The sequence below is a fragment of the Engystomops pustulosus genome, chromosome 5 (assembly GCF_040894005.1).
Source record: "Engystomops pustulosus chromosome 5, aEngPut4.maternal, whole genome shotgun sequence".
Lineage (NCBI taxonomy): Eukaryota > Metazoa > Chordata > Amphibia > Anura > Leptodactylidae > Engystomops > Engystomops pustulosus.
In genome coordinates, this window is record NC_092415.1 from 35,306,555 (window position 1) to 35,323,825 (window position 17,271).

The 17,271-nt window shown below is 40.7% G+C and overlaps 1 protein-coding gene and 1 long non-coding RNA gene across 4 annotated transcripts in view; one reads left to right on the forward strand and one right to left on the reverse strand.

Annotated features, from left to right (window-relative positions):
• Positions 1-1,850, reverse strand: part of RALYL (RALY RNA binding protein like) — a 423,906-nt gene extending 422,056 nt beyond the window's left edge. The window contains exon 1 of one of the 3 annotated variants that reach the window (XM_072151628.1): positions 1,451-1,850. The gene's annotated coding sequence lies outside the window, so the exon portion shown is untranslated. Of the gene's footprint in view, positions 1-628; positions 690-1,450 lie in introns of those variants that run through there. The other 2 variants (XM_072151625.1, XM_072151626.1) reach the window with 2 other exon arrangements.
• A 1,385-nt stretch (positions 1,851-3,235) lies between these two features.
• LOC140133977 (uncharacterized) lies at positions 3,236-16,432 on the forward strand. Its single transcript, XR_011855999.1, has 5 exons — positions 3,236-3,317; positions 11,590-11,679; positions 12,633-12,719; positions 14,391-14,527; positions 16,209-16,432. It is a non-coding gene; the product is annotated as an uncharacterized lncRNA (long non-coding RNA).
• The last annotated feature ends 839 nt before the right edge of the window (positions 16,433-17,271 follow it).

Here is a 17,271-nt window from a genome sequence, read left to right on the forward strand (position 1 = left end):
CCAATCAATAGAGTCTGAACTTATTAGGGAAACACATGTTAGAAGAGGAGGACAAGTATCTGTGAACATCTGTGTAGCAGAGCTGAGTTAGTTAGCACTAGAAACTTAGATCACAAGGGGGGTTCACTTACATTTCTATAGAGAAACAGATATGTGTCATTGTACAAAGCCAAATAGTGACACACTTACTTACAAGTCCATTTAATATATGTACACATTCCCATTAGTTCCCGAAAGTCGAAAAGTCAACTATTCTCAACACCTCTAGGCTGCAGTTTCCATTCTATTTATGTTATATGACTATTACAGCAATTTATACAAAATCAAAAGTTGTCCCCATACTAGTTTATGGCATGGACTTTAGTCTTAGGTTGGTATTAGATAGTTTGACTGGTAAAGTGAAATGAGCTGCAAAGTCCAGAAAGAGTCTCAACTTATTTGGAAAACACATGTTCTTGTTGCTTACAAATAAACATTGAAACCAAGTGGCAAAAAAAGGCAACATAGACACACTGCAAAACTATTAGCCCCACAATAATCATACATATGCACATACGGTATAGTAAAATGCTGCTATAAGCTGCTTTCTGATTGCAAACAGTGGAAACGCCTTCAAGAGATGAAGTACCTGCACTGTGAGCGTCTCAGATGTTCACTTCATCTTCTGTTGACAAGGAAACCAAACCGCACTTCATTTTTCCAGAAAGGAAAAAAAAAAAAAAGAAAAAAAAAACCTTCCACTGCCATCAATGGGAAATGTAAATAGCTTCACAAAACAGATAGACATATAAATACCTCAAGATGATTTCAGGAGAGGACAAATCAAATAATCACAAGTCAATGGCAATTGAATGAGTGAAGAAGGTAAGAATAAAAAAAAAAAGAAAAATGATCACCTTTTCTTAAGAAAAAGTTGTCAAGGGTTAATTGGAAATTAGAGGAAAGAAAAAAATAATAATAAAAAAAATAATAAAACAATAATAACAATAAAAATGGTGCTTTTTTTTTGGTAATTTTTGCCAGGGTTCAAGAAAAGAAAAATAAAATGAATATCTTGCACCGGAGAAGGTGGCAAGGAGAAGAAGAAGACAAACTCTTGGAAACACTGTATTGCAAAGAAGACAAAGCAGCCAAAAACGCAATCCAGAGTTCTAGAGATAGAAAAAGGATCGGCAAAAAATTTTTTTTTTTTTAAAGCGCAATACATCTACTTCACATCCTCAATGGAAACCAGTTGCATAGAGCAACTCCCAGATGCAGCACCTCTCTCTCTAGTACCCAGCCTGCTAGAAAAACTTGCACTCAGGGTTAAAAAGCATGCCCCAGCTCCCATCTTTATACAAGTTCTAGGAAAAATCATAACAAGAAAAAAAAAAACAAAAAGAAAAAAAAACAAAACAAGACAAAAAAAAAAAAAAAAAAGACAAGAAGTCACCGAGAAGGTACTCACCCTGTGGGAGTAAAGGGATGCAATAAAAAGGGGATTATTAGGAGTAAAATACAGTATGGCGGTGGCACAAGGAGGATTGAGGAGCTTCTCTCTCTCTCTCTTGGTGTCTGCCTTGGGCACTGACACGTGACTTGGAGCCAGGCTGACTTGCAGGCAGAGGAGGTGGGATGAGTATGGGGGTGCAGGGGGGTAGGTAGTGAGATGCCGGAGATTAGATGCTGCTGCTGAAGAAGAGGAGGTGTGGGTCCTGCAGTCCTAATACATGGGGCAGAGCCTCATCCTCTTGATACAAGTCCAGCACAAGTTTTGCCCAGATTGCTGTGTCTTTGCAGCTGCCAGGCACTGGCACGTTGTGGAGCCGCTGCTGCTGATGGTGGTGCTGATGCTGAGGATGCTGTGTGTGTGTGTGTGTGGAGTGAGGAGGGGGGAGGAACAGCTACATACAAGTCCAGGCTGGAGAGATGCAGCTCTCTGCAATGTTCCTGTATCAGCGTGCACGCCAGGGTGTGCATACATTACCAGGCAGCTGGGGGGCACACCTGGTCGTGCCAGTCTCTATTAAGCACAATGGACTTGATACAAGGCACAGTGTAGACTTGTGATGGCAGGCAGTAGTTATTCTTAGTAACGCTGCTTTCCATTGCTCTGGTGAAGTTTACATCTGACCGTGTTACTGCTCTGCAATGTCTCTTTCTGTTTGTATATGAGCCCCATGATCTGTACAGCGCTGCGGCATATGCTGGCGCTATAGATTTATTCTTAGGATGCTCCTGGATCACAACACATTACATACAGTCCATGTTTTTTATCTATAAACAGAATCTCTACATACTGTATGAGTAATGTGTCTATAGAGGACAATCAGCTGGTGGCAGCATATTCCAGGATTATCCGGAGGATTCTGACATTGATAGAAAGTGATAGAATTAGTGATTCTGGGATGAATGTTAATACTTAAAAAGACCCAGGAACGTTCCATATTGTGAGAAATACAGACCCATGATGAAATGATCAGTGTCCGGTAATGCTCCAGTTACTATTAACTATTGCTTATTGGGGCAGATTTATTAAATGGAATCTGTTGGTTCTCTTCTGAGTAGTTATAGCGCTGGGCAATGATTATACATTCATGTCTGTTGAGAGGGGTCTAATTGTGTAAATGGGATTGCGAATGCTCAGTGGGTGGTCCCAAGCCCAGTACATGGTCTTGATTGACAGCTCCTGGAATCTCACATATGAGAGCTTTATGCACCAGTCTTGGACCACGAGTAACAAGTGCCCTGAGCGTTTTCACTGTAGGAGAGGGTCATGTTGAACAGCACAACAGAGGAGGGAGAAATGTTTAAAGGAGTTGCTCACTTTAGCTCATGTATTTTGTAATGTGTGTGTAAGTGTGGGGGGCAGGATATTAGGTAATTTCCTGGAGCAGCAGGATGCATTGACAGTGAAAGGGAGTGCTGGAGATAGCTAAGCGCTGTGCTCAGCAACTTTTGGCACTCCCATGCTGTTGAATGGAGCTGCAGAAGACATGTATGTCCTATTCCCTACACCTATGTGAATGGGTACTCCCTACTGGATATTGTTGGGGATTACATTTTCATGATTGATGGGGGTTCCAGCAGTCAAACCCCATGGATCAACAAATTTTCACCTATAACTTGAAAACTTGGGACAACCCATTTAAAGGGATTTTCCTGCCTTGTGCATTTATGTGCAGTAATGCGAAGATGCGAAGTACTTACAATACTCAACAGCTGATGTCAGGGGCGTAACTACAGCGCTAACTGCCATAACAGCAGCCATAGCAGTGTCAGAGAGCCCCATCATCCGACCAGATACACCAGTGATGGGCAACCTTTTGAACTTGGTGTGTCAAAATTCGCCAAAAAAACATCCATAACTCGGGTGGTGTGTCACCTTTAGAAAAAAATAACTTATTTTGTGATATTTAGAGTTTAAATAACAAATATGTATAGTTCTTTAACTTACCTGCTTAGTGACTTCTTTGTTAATCTGTCAGTTGGTTTCTTTTGTTGGTCTTGCTGTTATTTAACTTGTGTGGGGTGCCATGAACTAAGATAAGTGAGGGGGAGGGGGAATTATTCCAGTGATGGCGAACAGCTAGTTTTAAGGACATTTGTGTCCTGAGAAGAGCCCCCCAAAGCAGTGTACATCACAGCCCAGCCCGGCAGAGCTCAACTCAATAAATTAACTTACCTAACTGACACAGGCTCCAACGACACCACGAGCCTCCGTTACTCCTCTTCAGGCCGCTTCAGCTCCTGTGTAGATGTTCCTGCGCAGGCACAGCATAGGTTTCGTCTTTGCGAGCTGGGACTGCTCTGTCTCCACGCCCCACTCTGGCGTCATTGCGCGGCCTCCGCAGAGCAGGACGCGAGGACAGGAGCAGCAGCTGCGATCTCTCTGACTGAGATGCAGCCGCTCGCTGCAGACCACATCACCGGCCGACGGCCCGACCGGCCCCAGAAAACTGCACTACAGCAATTTTTCTCCAGCAGCCGCGTGTCACTGAAAATGGCTACGCGTGTCATAGGTTGGCCATCACTGAGATACACTAAAGAGTGTAGGGTGTGCACCGTTATATACATATTATGCTGCAGATTGTACAATTTATATATAACATATAAGTGATTCGTATATGCTCCATATGTGTGTTTATATATGTGATGTCAATATACCTCCAGTGGGGAGGAGCAAAAGGGCAGGACAATAAGACTGAGAGAAACAGCAGCCACTAGTGGTCAATAACAAAAGTACACCAGGATTATGACACGGTATGTGTATATGGTGTGTAGATAGTATACAGTTTGTGTATATATATATACCGTTATCTATCTATACTGATGACAATATAATGGGGTCATTTATCTTATTTCTTTTCCTGAGCTCTTTTTGTGCACCTATTTTTTGTACCTCATTTGTCTTTGTCATTTTGGCTCTTTGTCAGATGCAGGTTTTTTTTAGCCTTATTAGGGGCAAATTAAAAAAAAAAAACACATTTCTTTTGCTACAAAACGTACTATTGCCTTGACTAAGTATGGTCAGGATTAGTGTGTCGTTGCGCAATTATTTGCGCCCATAAAGTTGCAAATTAATGTTAAATAAGGCGCAAACATCCGGAAGCAGGAGAAATACAAAGACAAATTAGGCGCAAGCCAGGTAACTACAGAGTGAACTCTGGCAAACTGCTGGAAAAAGGTGCAAGAAATTGTGCAAATACTCCAGTGCACCCAAAAGGTTACTAACATACAACCAAAGAAGGCACATCAGATATACATATTTGGAGTTGGTTTTATAACAATGTGTGCTCCATTTGTCTTCTTGTGTTCTCATACTTTGCAGGTAGCTCCATTCCATCCAGTGTGAAATCTGACAGATGAGTTGTCTCTACTCTCTACCAAATTAGTATAAAACTAATGCACTCATGGCAAAAACCACATACCAGTCCATCTGCCAACACATATAAGACTATGTTAAAAAGTTGAGAAAAATGTGCATATGTGAACCACAGGGTGGGCAATAAACAGAGTCAATCTTACCCGTCTTCTTATGGTAGAGGAGCTCTGGGGCTACAAGAAGTAAAGAGGGATGACAGACCAGGAATCGGATACCAACAATGCACCTAGAAATCCCTGCTGCTGTGCTTGCCCTAAAACCCAATAGCTGCCATTCTGACAAGGATGGTTGCAGGAAATACCTCACATACACTAGAACGATGACATGGAGCAGGGAAATGAGAGACCTTGCACGGAGCAGGAGATGCTGAGTTGCTTCAGGTAAGTAATCCAAATAAAAAGAAGGGTGGCTCCAGTGGGTAAAATAAAACGATAATGTTTATTCCATATAAATGCTTAAAAACATGAAAACGTTGCACAAAAAATATATAAGTAGTTGTCGCTTTTCGGACGGACCACTGCCCTTAGTCGTAACCTTGTTATAAATGAGCATAGCACATGTTTACACAAGCAACGGGAAATGATGTGGGAAGCAAAGGGATTCCCACAAAGGAAAATTCCCACGTCATTTCCCGTTGCTTGTGTAAACATGTGTTATGCCCATTTGTAACAAGGTTACGACTAAGGCGTCAACTATTTTTTGTGCAGCGTTTTCATGTTTTTAAGCATTTATATGGAATAAATATTATGGTTTTATTTTACCCGCCCTTCTTTTTCTTGGAATAAACTGAAGGACAGCCAGGGGTAATGAACAGTGATCCACAGCCCAACACAGTGGTGTAGAGAAGGAGGGGGCGGCATCCAATGGGACCATCTGGTGGTTTTAAACCTTCCGCTTTCCGAACACCACACCCCCAGTCCACATTACACCTATCAGGGGGAGGGGTGCAGAGTGCAAGCCCACACTACAATGGTAAAGGGGGCCACTACGTAATAAGCATGTATGAGGGGCAGCACCTATCACCCCCTCTTATGGGGTGACTGAGTCAATGCCCATGAAATGTATAGCTTTGAGGTCTCCCCCATGGTAGGTATTCATATGCTTTGCAATTGGGGTGTCCCTGTTATTCCTGATATCCCAGATATAGCCGTCTATCTTTCTTTGTAGTTCAGATATGTTCTTACTAATGTATTCGAGACCAATTGACAAACCGACCTGTAGATAATACAACATGACCTACAGTTGAATGACCTACAGATTTCTCTACATGCTTGCATAACCGGGCATGCCACGCAGCCACTACATATAAAGAACAATATATTCAGTGTTGGTATCTGTTTTCTGGCCTGTCATCTCTGTTTACTTCCTGTAGCCCCAGAGCTCCTCTACCTTAAGAAGACGGGTAAGATTCACTCTGTTTATTGCCCGCCCTGTGGATCACATATGCACATTTGTGACTTTTCAACATAGTCTAATATGTATTGGCAGATAGACTGGTCTGTGGTTTTTGCCACAAGTGCATTGGTTTTATACTAATTTGGTTTGCTGTCCATATACTGGACTTTTTAGAGTCATTAATAAATGTTATTTTTTAGATTGCCTCCACCCCCTCCTTCATTATTTGTAATTGGTTGGTGACTCATTTTGTCTGTATTGGCAGAGAACAGGTGATTCTGTGACCTAGTTCTATTTGTCATTGTTCTAATAAACCACTAGCAGTATGTTGTCAAGCAGCTGAACACCTTCCAGATCGTGTTTCTTTCATGACTCAGTGCGGTGGCATCATCCAGAATATCAACTTCGAAGTGAGGTGAAAATTAATTTTATAAAGTCAAGGAGGAAGCGATTTTAACACTGAAGTCAAGCTCTCTCTTCCTCAGGAAGCCCCTTCGCTCTAACTGATTGTCCTACATCCCGAGGCCTCGCTAACCAGATCTCCTGAAGTCTGTTGCATGATATCAGGCTCAGAGGAAGAGGCGTTCAGCGCTCCCCACCTTGACTTCAGTGTTCAACACTCCTCCTCCTTGACTTTATACAACCAATTTACATCTCACTTCAAAGTTGTTTTTTTTAGATGATCAAAAATCTCACAGAAAATTATGATATTAATCACTGTTTAGGTATGAACACTGTATCACGGAAGAAACGTATTAATCAATTTATCCATTTTTTTAGATGATGACATCACACTGGACCATAAAATAAACCTTATCATGTTAATTTCTGATGACAAGTTCCCTTTTTATGCATGTAAAGTAAAGATTCCTTTTGGGTTGAGCCTATTTCACTTGTAACTTGTATTGTAACAAACACAACAATTTCTTAGAAACTTTTATTTTAATCTCATAATAAAGTCAGGTCTATGAACAATTCTACAAGATTAGGGAATATGATAGAGGGAATAAAATCTAACAAAGAATAAAACCAACTCAGATTTACATTTTGGAATAGGCATTTCTATATACAGCTATAGTTCCCACTGCCAATTACCAGCGATGTTCTTTTACTACACTGAAAAGGAGCTGTATTAGAATTCCATGTTTTGTGAAGCAATTATGAGATTGCATGTAATTTATTACGTGATTCATTAACCTTCTGGGGGTGGCTAATAGTAAATGGATACATCATGACCATTAAGTATCGTGCAGTGCACATGGTCATTAGGAACATGCAGGTAGACGATTATATGTTCACTCAACATCTGCATAATACACAGAAAAAAATATCTACCGCAATCTGGTAAAAGATCTTCTGCTGGTGACCATCTACTTTGAGGTTCGATGCAGCTCAGAATATCCATAGATATTTCTCTACTTTGGGTTCTCTACCATTGTTGTATGGTATGACAGATCACAGTCAGAACATGATTGGTAGATATCAGGATAAAATAAAGGCAACCACAGGAAAAAAGTATTACATTCGTGTCCGTGTCTTCCTCAATTCACAAAATTAGATGAGGAAAAGTTGACTGTTCCTTTGGTTTCCTCCCATCTGACAGTGTGACTTATGTTCTACTGACTGGCTTTGAATCGTGTTCACCACACCCGTCTCTCGCAGCCAGACTCTGAACCAGCAACGGTTAACGCCATGTGACTGTGAGTGCCTGTTCTTACCACCGGAGGCAGAGTTCTTCCTCCTTAGCGCAGCTCATTCTTTGCTGGTCAAATTCTTTGGCCAGGTCATTTTCTGCTCTTCTGTATTTGCTCCTTCTCTATTTGATTCTTGGATTTTGTTTAGTGACTCCTCTTTTATACACGTGATTCTGTTCCTTGTATGCTTTCTCAGTTGTTACCCAGACTGTTTCCTACCCTGTATTGTGTTTTTCCATTTGATTGTCTTGTGACATCTTTTCCTAATAACCTAGGAAGAGACTGTCTTTGTAATTGTATTGTATCATTAGGATACGCGGAGGCAAGCAGGCAGGGCTGTTGGGGAGCTGGAGCATAGGGCTCACTGTCCTGTCTTATTCTTAAGTCCCAATAAACTGTATCAGTTAAGTTGAACTTGTAAGTAATGGAAGAATCGTGAAACAGATTCAATTGAGCTGGGACTTACAGTAACTAATGTGAGTATAAGGTCTCCTCTTATTCTTCTTAACCCATACATTCTGTAAGGGAAAATAGAGTAAATAACAACATTAGGTTAATACACTCCCTGATGGATGTTTAGTTGGAAGAAAGTTAAAACTTGGTCACACAGATCCTAGTAGGCAATTAGAGATCAGTATAAGCATCATATTCAGAAGTTAAGACTAAGGCACTGGTTGGAGTCAGGACATAAACCCTCAGGTCAAATAGTATTTAAACAAGCCCCATAGAACATTGGAGATCCACAAGGAATATTCAGAACATTTGGGAAACTTACCCGCAGGGCTAATAACCAAAGAAAGAATTACTGGAGGAGTTGACTTACCATGGCCAGGTCTTCACTGTGCAGAATAACATTTAATATCACACCTACAAATCTATTTTGTGCAAATACTCCTAGAGCTTTAATTTGCTGTCTGGAATGATAATGACCAAGTCTTCACCTAATCCTATTCTTCAGTTATGATAGGTAGATATTTGCACACAGGTAAATCTAATATCACAGATCCAGCATAAATCTTTTAGATATGGTTGGTTTTAATCATCAGGAAGATATGTCTAATATCCTAGATCAATAAATAGATAGATAGATAGATAGATGATAGATAGATAGATAGATAGATTGATTGATTGATAATAGGAGATAGATGATAAATGATAGATAGATAGATAGATAGATAGATAGATAGATAGATAGATAGATAGATAGTCTATGGATACATTTGCCATTTCAGGGCATAATGGAAAGGATCTGTCTAGGTGAATCTAAGCTCCATCACATTCCTGGAGTTGTTGCTGTTCTTTACAGCTCAGTCAGTAGGTGTAGCACTAACTTCTTAGTTTTCATATATTTTCCACAGTGCTCCTCGCTGTGTCTAGCTTCAGCCTTAAATCTAACAATAGTAAAGGAACATCGCAGCACGGGCTGATTATGTCAGAGAGCAAATAAGGAGAGTGGATAGCAAGAAACCGCTGCTATCACCATGGATGTTTATTCCTATAGGGGAATTTGTATAGAAATGTTTTTTTTCTAGGATATCTAAATGCCTTAGCAGGAGAATGAGTATGGATGTAGTTAGAGATTAACTAATTATAATCATATTGGATAGATAATTAGATAGAAAAGAGTCCAGAGCAGCACTGCAACCAAATACTGTTTAATCCTCTGTTGGAAATGGGTGCCAGCAAACATAGGGGCACATTTAATTACTCCGTCCCCAGAGTTCATCAAAAGTGCATTGCCTGACGATAATGCGCTCTGCCGCGATACACTAAGATCGTGCACCCAATATCCTGCATCTGCCGCTTGGCCGCTCAGGTCCGACAGAGTTCACTATCTTCTTCCTGGTGCATGTAAGTGCTTGGCCCGCGACAGAATTTTAAACTTCGAATCAGCCGTATTGTTCGACGGCACGCCCCTAATTTGTGTCACATGGAAGCCAGCACAGGTGCACCAAAAACTGATCATGTGTGACACAATCCCAGCACTGACAGCTGTTAAATACCTGTCCAAGCCGTGCAATCCCCAAAAAAGGTGCAAAGCCAGACGAAAGTGAACAGTGCGCAACTCTTAGTAAATGAGCCCGATATACCATCGTAAACTTCTAATAAATACAAAAAACAAATAAAAGGCAGCACTTTAGTAGTGTTTCAAGGCGGTAAATAATTTTTTATCTACATATGCTGGCTAAAATTTCAACATACATACGTTAATTGACTGTAATTCTAAGAACATTGTTAATTTGGCTGTGGACTATTTGTAGATTACAATATATGTGTAGTACTACACTCACCGGCCACTTTATTAGGTACACCATGCTAGTAACGGGTTGGACCCCCTTTTGCCTTCAGAACTGCCTCAATTCTTCGTGGCATAGATTCAACAAGGTGCTGGAAGCTCCTCAGAGATTTTGGTCCATATTGACATGATGGCATCACACAGTTGCCGCAGATTTGTCGGCTGCACATCCATGATGAGAATCTCCCGTTCCACCAAATCCCAAAGATGCTCTATTGGATTGAGATCTGGTGACTGTGGAGGCCATTTGAGTACAGTGAACTCATTGTCATGTTCAAGAAACCAGTCTGAGATGATTCCAGCTTTATGACATGGCGCATTATCCTGCTGAAAGTAGCCATCAGATGTTACAGGGTACATTGTGCTCATAAAGGGATGGACATGGTCAGCAACAATACTCAGGTAGGCTGTGGCGTTGCAACGATGCTCAATTAGTACCAAGGGGCCCAAAGAGTGCCAAGAAAATATTCCCCACACGATGACACCACCACCACCAGCCTGAACCGTTGATACAAGGCAGGATGGATCCATGCTTTCATGTTGTTGACGCCAAATTCTGACCCTACCATCCGAATGTCGCAGCAGAAATCGAGACTCATCAGACCAGGCAACGTTTTTCCAATCTTCTACTGTCCAATTTTGATGAGCTTGTGCAAATTGTAGCCTCAGTTTCCTGTTCTTAGCTGAAAGGAGTGGCACCCGGTGTGGTTTTCTGCAGCTGTAGCCCATCTGCCTCAAAGTTCGACATACTGTGCGTTCAGAGATGCTCTTCTGCCTACCTTGGTTGTAACGGGTGGCGATTTGAGTCACTGTTGCCGTTCTATCAGCTTGAACCCATCTGCCCATTCTCCTCTGACCTCTGGCATCAACAAGGCATTTCCGCCCACAGAACTGCCGCTCACTGGATGTTTTTTCTTTTTCGGACCATTCTCTGTAAACCCTAGAGATGGTTGTGCGTGAAAATCCCAGTAGATCAGCAGTTTCTGAAATACTCAGACCAGCCCTTCTGGCACCAACAACCATGCCACGTTCAAAGGCACTCAAATCACCTTTCTTCCCCATACTGATGCTCGGTTTGAACTGCAGGAGATTGTCTTGACCATGTCTACATGCCTAAATGCACTGAGTTGCCGCCATGTGATTGGCTGATTAGAAATTAAGTGTTAACGAGCAGTTGGACAGGTGTACCTAATAAAGTGGCCGGTGAGTGTATATTCCCCCTTAAAGCCAGGATAGGTGAGCACATCTCAGATGCCAAGGTGGATGATAAGAATAAACCTAAAAAGGGTCTAAATTAAGTACCCAGCTTGTGTAAACCTTTCTGTGTATCCCTGTAGGAAAGTCACGACTGTTGAAAAACAGAACTACTGGGCAAGCACAGTGCTCACCATAAGCAGGCGCGACTCCAGCAGAAGGACAGGAGGCAGGTATGAAATGGTTACTGGGGGCGTGGAGAAGCCTTCGGCCACAGAGTGCTATGAGGCTACTACACCCACCCCCCCCAGTTGCCTCTGAAACTAATTACCTTAAAGCATCCCAGAATTAGGCAAAAACGGGATGTAGCTTCTGCAGGGAGGGGAAATGTGCATCGGAAAATAGTTCAGGAAGTAGTTTCCCAATGGTGGGTTTCTTTTTCAAGTGGATTACTGATATAATTTTTTTCCGGTCTCTGAAAAAATTTTACAAAAAGTGATTAAATAGCTACATATACCCCCAAATGCTACCAATAACAGCTTATTATGGAAGAAGAAAAAAGAATCTTATCTAGCTCCATTGGCTAAATAAATTAAAAGTTCTGACGGTAAGAAGATGTAAGAAGTTATTTTACTGTATTTTATATTGAGAATCACTGTACTCTGTAGGATAATAGGAGCTGTCTAGTCGGAGTATACTGCATGCTATCACTATTAATAGTGACAGTGTTGTAGGTAGAGAGAAGGCTAAATTAAGCCTGTAACTGGTGATGCATATACATTTGCCTGCGTCCCATAGCTCTTCTTTATAAAGAGTAACTCTGAAAAGTTCAGTAACAGAATGGTTTCCCCTAGTTTGACAAGCTCAACAAAACTAGTATCCTCACCAACCACAGGAGACCATAGTCCTAATTATCACTCCTGGACTTAAGTTATCATCGCATATGCAAATAATGAAACCTAACAGTACGGATCTCATTGAAGCTTCACATGATGATTTCCTTGTGGTCACCTTAAGCAGCTTGTATGATTCATTCATGAAAAGCATGAAAAGATTTTAGACTTTTTGTAATATCTAATGGCTTTGCTTCATGGGCAAATTTAATTTATCCCCTTAGTATCCGTATTGAATTGTTAAAGGAGTAAAGCTAAGCCTTTTAAACAACAAAGCTCATTACCTGTTCCAGGGGATCATGAGTGTTGAGGAAACGGGGCATGCCGGAGCGGGCACCACTGCTCTTTTGTGAAAGATAATGAGCATTTCCCACTGAGTGGTAAGTAGCTTTTCAACTGTTGTGAATGTAAGACTGGAAAAATGTAGCAGTCAGAAATATTCATGTGACACCAAAATGCGGATGAATAATATATGTTGTGTATATATAAGCAATTATGCTTGACTATGCTTGTTCTTACTGCATGTTTAATATAAGACATTGTGTGTATTCTGACTGTTACCTACCTGTGTGCCAACTTATGCATGTAAGAAATATAATTGGATACAGTTTGCCTTATAGAAAGGAAATCTGTCACCGGGATTATACTGCCCTATCAATTTAAGAATGATGTCACTTACTATTTTTCTTGCAGTAGTTTTCATATTAAGTGTAGCCAAAAGCTACATTTCTCACAATGAGAACTGTTATATTCTTAGTATTCATAAGCTGCATTTATTTGGGTACACCGCCATTGATTAACAGATTGATCCCTATGGGCAGTATAGGGAGAAAGTTGTCAATCAGTTGAGAGTGGATGGTAGAGCCCAATCCTTATAAAGTATTAAGCCTGATAAAGTGTGATTTTGGTGCAAGATTGAGAAAGATTGGGGCTCATTTACTAAGGGTCGTGCTACTCACTTTCGTCGGACTTTGCACCTATTTTGGGATTTGCACAGCTTGGAAATGTATTTAACTGTTGTCTGTGCTGGAATTGTGGTGCACACGATCAGTTTTTGGCAAAGCTGCGCTGGCTTCCATGTGACACAAATTGGAGGGCGTGCCGCCGGACAATCCGACTGATACAGACTGAGCGCAGGATTTAACTTTAAAATTGTATCAAATGGCAATCAATTATACTTTTACTGAATTTCTTGATATCAGTCTTCTTTGATCTATGTGACCACTATGACAAATTCCCTTCTGAAAATATTTATGTTATCTAGGGGCAGATTTGCCTTAAAAGAAACCTAATTGGTTTGGGCATCAGAGGTCAGGGGGACACCACATACTTGTGGGGCGCAGTACATTTACTCCATACATGGATAATAGGATAAGAGTGATAGTACTGTGAGATGCCCATATGTACAGGATAGGAGTAGTAGTACTGTGTCTGGGTCCATATGTACAGGATAGGAGTAGTAGTAATACTGTCTCCCAATGTCACTTGTGACGTGAGAAGAAGTGACACTCCATGATCTAAGGCAAACCTATGGCACAGATTCCAGATGTATAACTCAGAACCTTCTGTGTTGGCACTCAGGCCGTCACCCCAGCACAGAATTTGTGTTAGGTGACTAAAGGCCTCCTCTTGAAGTTCTGGGTAGCCCAGTTCAGCACAGGATGAACAGGGTAGATAGAGACAGATTATTATTGGAATTCAAGAGGACCTGTTAAAGAGGAACCTATAATGATAATCCAAAGTTCCCCTCCTTCTTTCAACAGTATTCATGTCTTCAAGACGCCAATATGATTGATGGGTTATTGGATGCATTTTAGTTTAGGATTAAAAGGTTCACCAACACTGGTCTACGGTGACCACTGATTGGCCAACCATGTCTGGTGGAGTAGTCTATGTCCTGAAGAACCGAAAAGACTGTAGACAGAGCAGATGGAGCACACTTCTTTAGTTTCTGCACTCCTCTCTCCCAAGCAAAACTTGTACCTGGTTTCCAACTTTATCATTGTTACATATCAGTTATTCATTTATTTATCCTGTGATGATTGTTAAAGGTACTTCTGCAAGCGGAAAAAGAGCATGGCAGCCTCAAGATGATGAGTTGTGTTCTGGACTACCCTAGACTTCCTGCCGAAACTGTGGCTCGACTGTGGTCTGTCCTAAAGGAGTTAACCTAAAAAGTAACAAAACTGTAAGATATGAGGAAAATAAGTATAATGTAATGATTCCTTGACTAAAAACTACTGACAATGCTGGTAAAATGTATGGGAATGTAGTTTACGATTGCTACCGACAAGTTTCTTCTTTCTAATCTGTGGCTTTATCTCCCTTAAGACACATAACATACCTCAGCATTTTTCTTCTCCTTAAATAAGAAAGGTGGCTTAGTAAATAACAAACAGACCTGTTACAAAAAGCCTAGAGGAGTTCTATGTAGTGGATTTAACCTTCCTGACATTGGGTAATAAGCAGGAGAAACAGAGAGCGACGGATGGTTTCTATGGTAACATGTGAAGGGATCTTCATAATATGGGACGTAACACCATCCAGCTGCTAGTGCTGGACAGCTATTTTGACAACTAAAAATCTGATATATGCTTTATTTATCAGTCTATACTCTTTGCTCTTTTGATTCCTTCTCTTTGGCTCGAAAATATTTGAAACTATTTTAGTTTGTCTTTAAGTCAAATGAAATAAGAGAAGACCTCTGAATAGAGTGTCTTTCTGGCAGCAGTGGAAACTCATTTGAGCACTGATGTAAGGCATTGGTACTAGAGATGAGACCGAACTTTCTGTTCTGGTTTGGGTGTGTCCTACGTGATGCAGACATTTTGGCCTCTAGACAACTAGCTGTAGCTTCAACTGGCCAGGGGACAAATAAAGGGCATGGTTATTTGGCCAGGGGTGTAAATTTTCCAGATTGGCTGTTCGGCCACTAATACAGCAATATGTCCAGGTCCCCCTAGGATACACTCAAACTCTGATTGGAAAGTTCAGTTCTGCTCATCTCTAGTCAGTACAAAAAAAATGGTACCCAAGCACCAGCTCAATGGTTAGTCATTACCTTGTGGCAAATTTGGTCATTTGGCCAGACTTCAACTGGATACTGGAAGTATCAACTTTCTCCATGGTGCCTGCACCAGGTTGTGAAGTATTGTTATATGTTTAATGGAAATGTTTTTATTTTTTATATGCTTGCTGAATGTGGAAACTAAGAGGACGTTTGACTATTGATGAAGCTGATCAAAGTTCACTTCTTTGACTGAAGAATGTAAGGCCCCCTCAGCCAATCTGTCAAGAGGGATTTACGAATATTACCCACTCCAGTGAAAACAGAGCCTTTGTGTGCGATGCCCATGTAATGATTTACCAACCAATGGACTATGGACATTATTACTTTATCCCTAAGTAACCAAGCCCAGGTCCTGTCCCACTGAAGGTTTCTGTATAATACTTTGTGCCACAAATAAAGCATCTCAGATCTGCCTAGCCTTGCATGGCATCACTTCTCCACAGAGATTGAGAAATTATACCTTACTTTGTCTTGATGTGATTTTACTAACGATTAGAGAATCTGAGGTTGTGTGAACAGTGGCAGAATTCGACAAGGTAATACTAACCATTACACATTTCCAATTAGCATAATAGGTTGTCAGGGTTAATTATAAACACTCTAGGGTCATGAATCAAAGGTATGGCATAACGTCTCTATTAACTATTAATTATGAATTATTAATCTGATGACCTATCCATAGAAAAAATGAAAGGTTATCCAAGTGCTTTGGATCTTTGACATAGTTGCAAAAACAATCGACAAGGACAACTTCAAAAAGTAATAGTAATTATTCTTTTTAAAAATTCTTTTTTTAAAGGACACCTATGCAGTACCTCAAGAATGATTGATGAGTGGCTGACTACATCTATGCGGAGAGGGGCTACGAGAATCAGAGTCTTCTATAGCGTAGAATAGTATGTACATGCTTAAACAGTCTTCTTTCCACTTCTGTAACAGCTGCATCTCCATCAATACAGAATAAAACTACAGCTAGGTCTACTGCCAGATTTACGAGCAGATTGCTTTACAATCCTGACTGTGTCTCCCACACTTTCTTTAATCAGTGTAAAAAACCACAAAGAAGTTCCTGGCCACAGGGGTCAGCAGAATGTCCTGATAAAGATATTACATTCACACAAAAGTCTTTCTGGTGTTTACCACAATTATTTCCAGGCTTCATTAGTAAAGATTGAACATGTCAAGATCCTGACTACCTTTGGCGCAAGAATATAGTACTAAGGTCTTCACAACATTGATTTGAGCTCTTCATATTGAAATGTTATCATTTTTTAGAATAAATGTTTTATAGGTTTTTTCGAGTGAACAGAAGTATAGAGTAACACATCGGCTGTTTTATGGACCCCTGGGATTACAGTGGTGAATCATTACACAACGCAGAGCATTGTGTACAGCATTTCACAACATGGCCCTTCTGTATACCAGGGATAATGAACATCCTGAAAGATCTGCACACAGCTCAGAGACAAGAGGAAAGTCTCACATTATAGAATTACACAGCTTACAACTCTTTGAAGGATGAACCCCATATTCCTGAAAAAGAAGGGAAAGCAAGTGTTGACAATCTGAGAACTTTTCCAAATTTCCAGTCACTTTCAATCAACAAAGGGCTTGTATAATCCCAACAATCTGTTATAGTTGTTATAGTTGTGCCATAGTTGTGACTCATACCTTGTTCACAATAAGGTCAGAAGACAAACAAACAGACAGACAAACATAAGACTAACAACTATGAAAAGTCAAGCAAATTGGCTAAAAACCAAGATGGTGGCGAACTAGAAAATCATAAGGGCACCATCTTATGTAAAAAAAAAAAAAACAAGCCCTCGAAAAGTAATATCAATAGACAAATTAAAAAATGT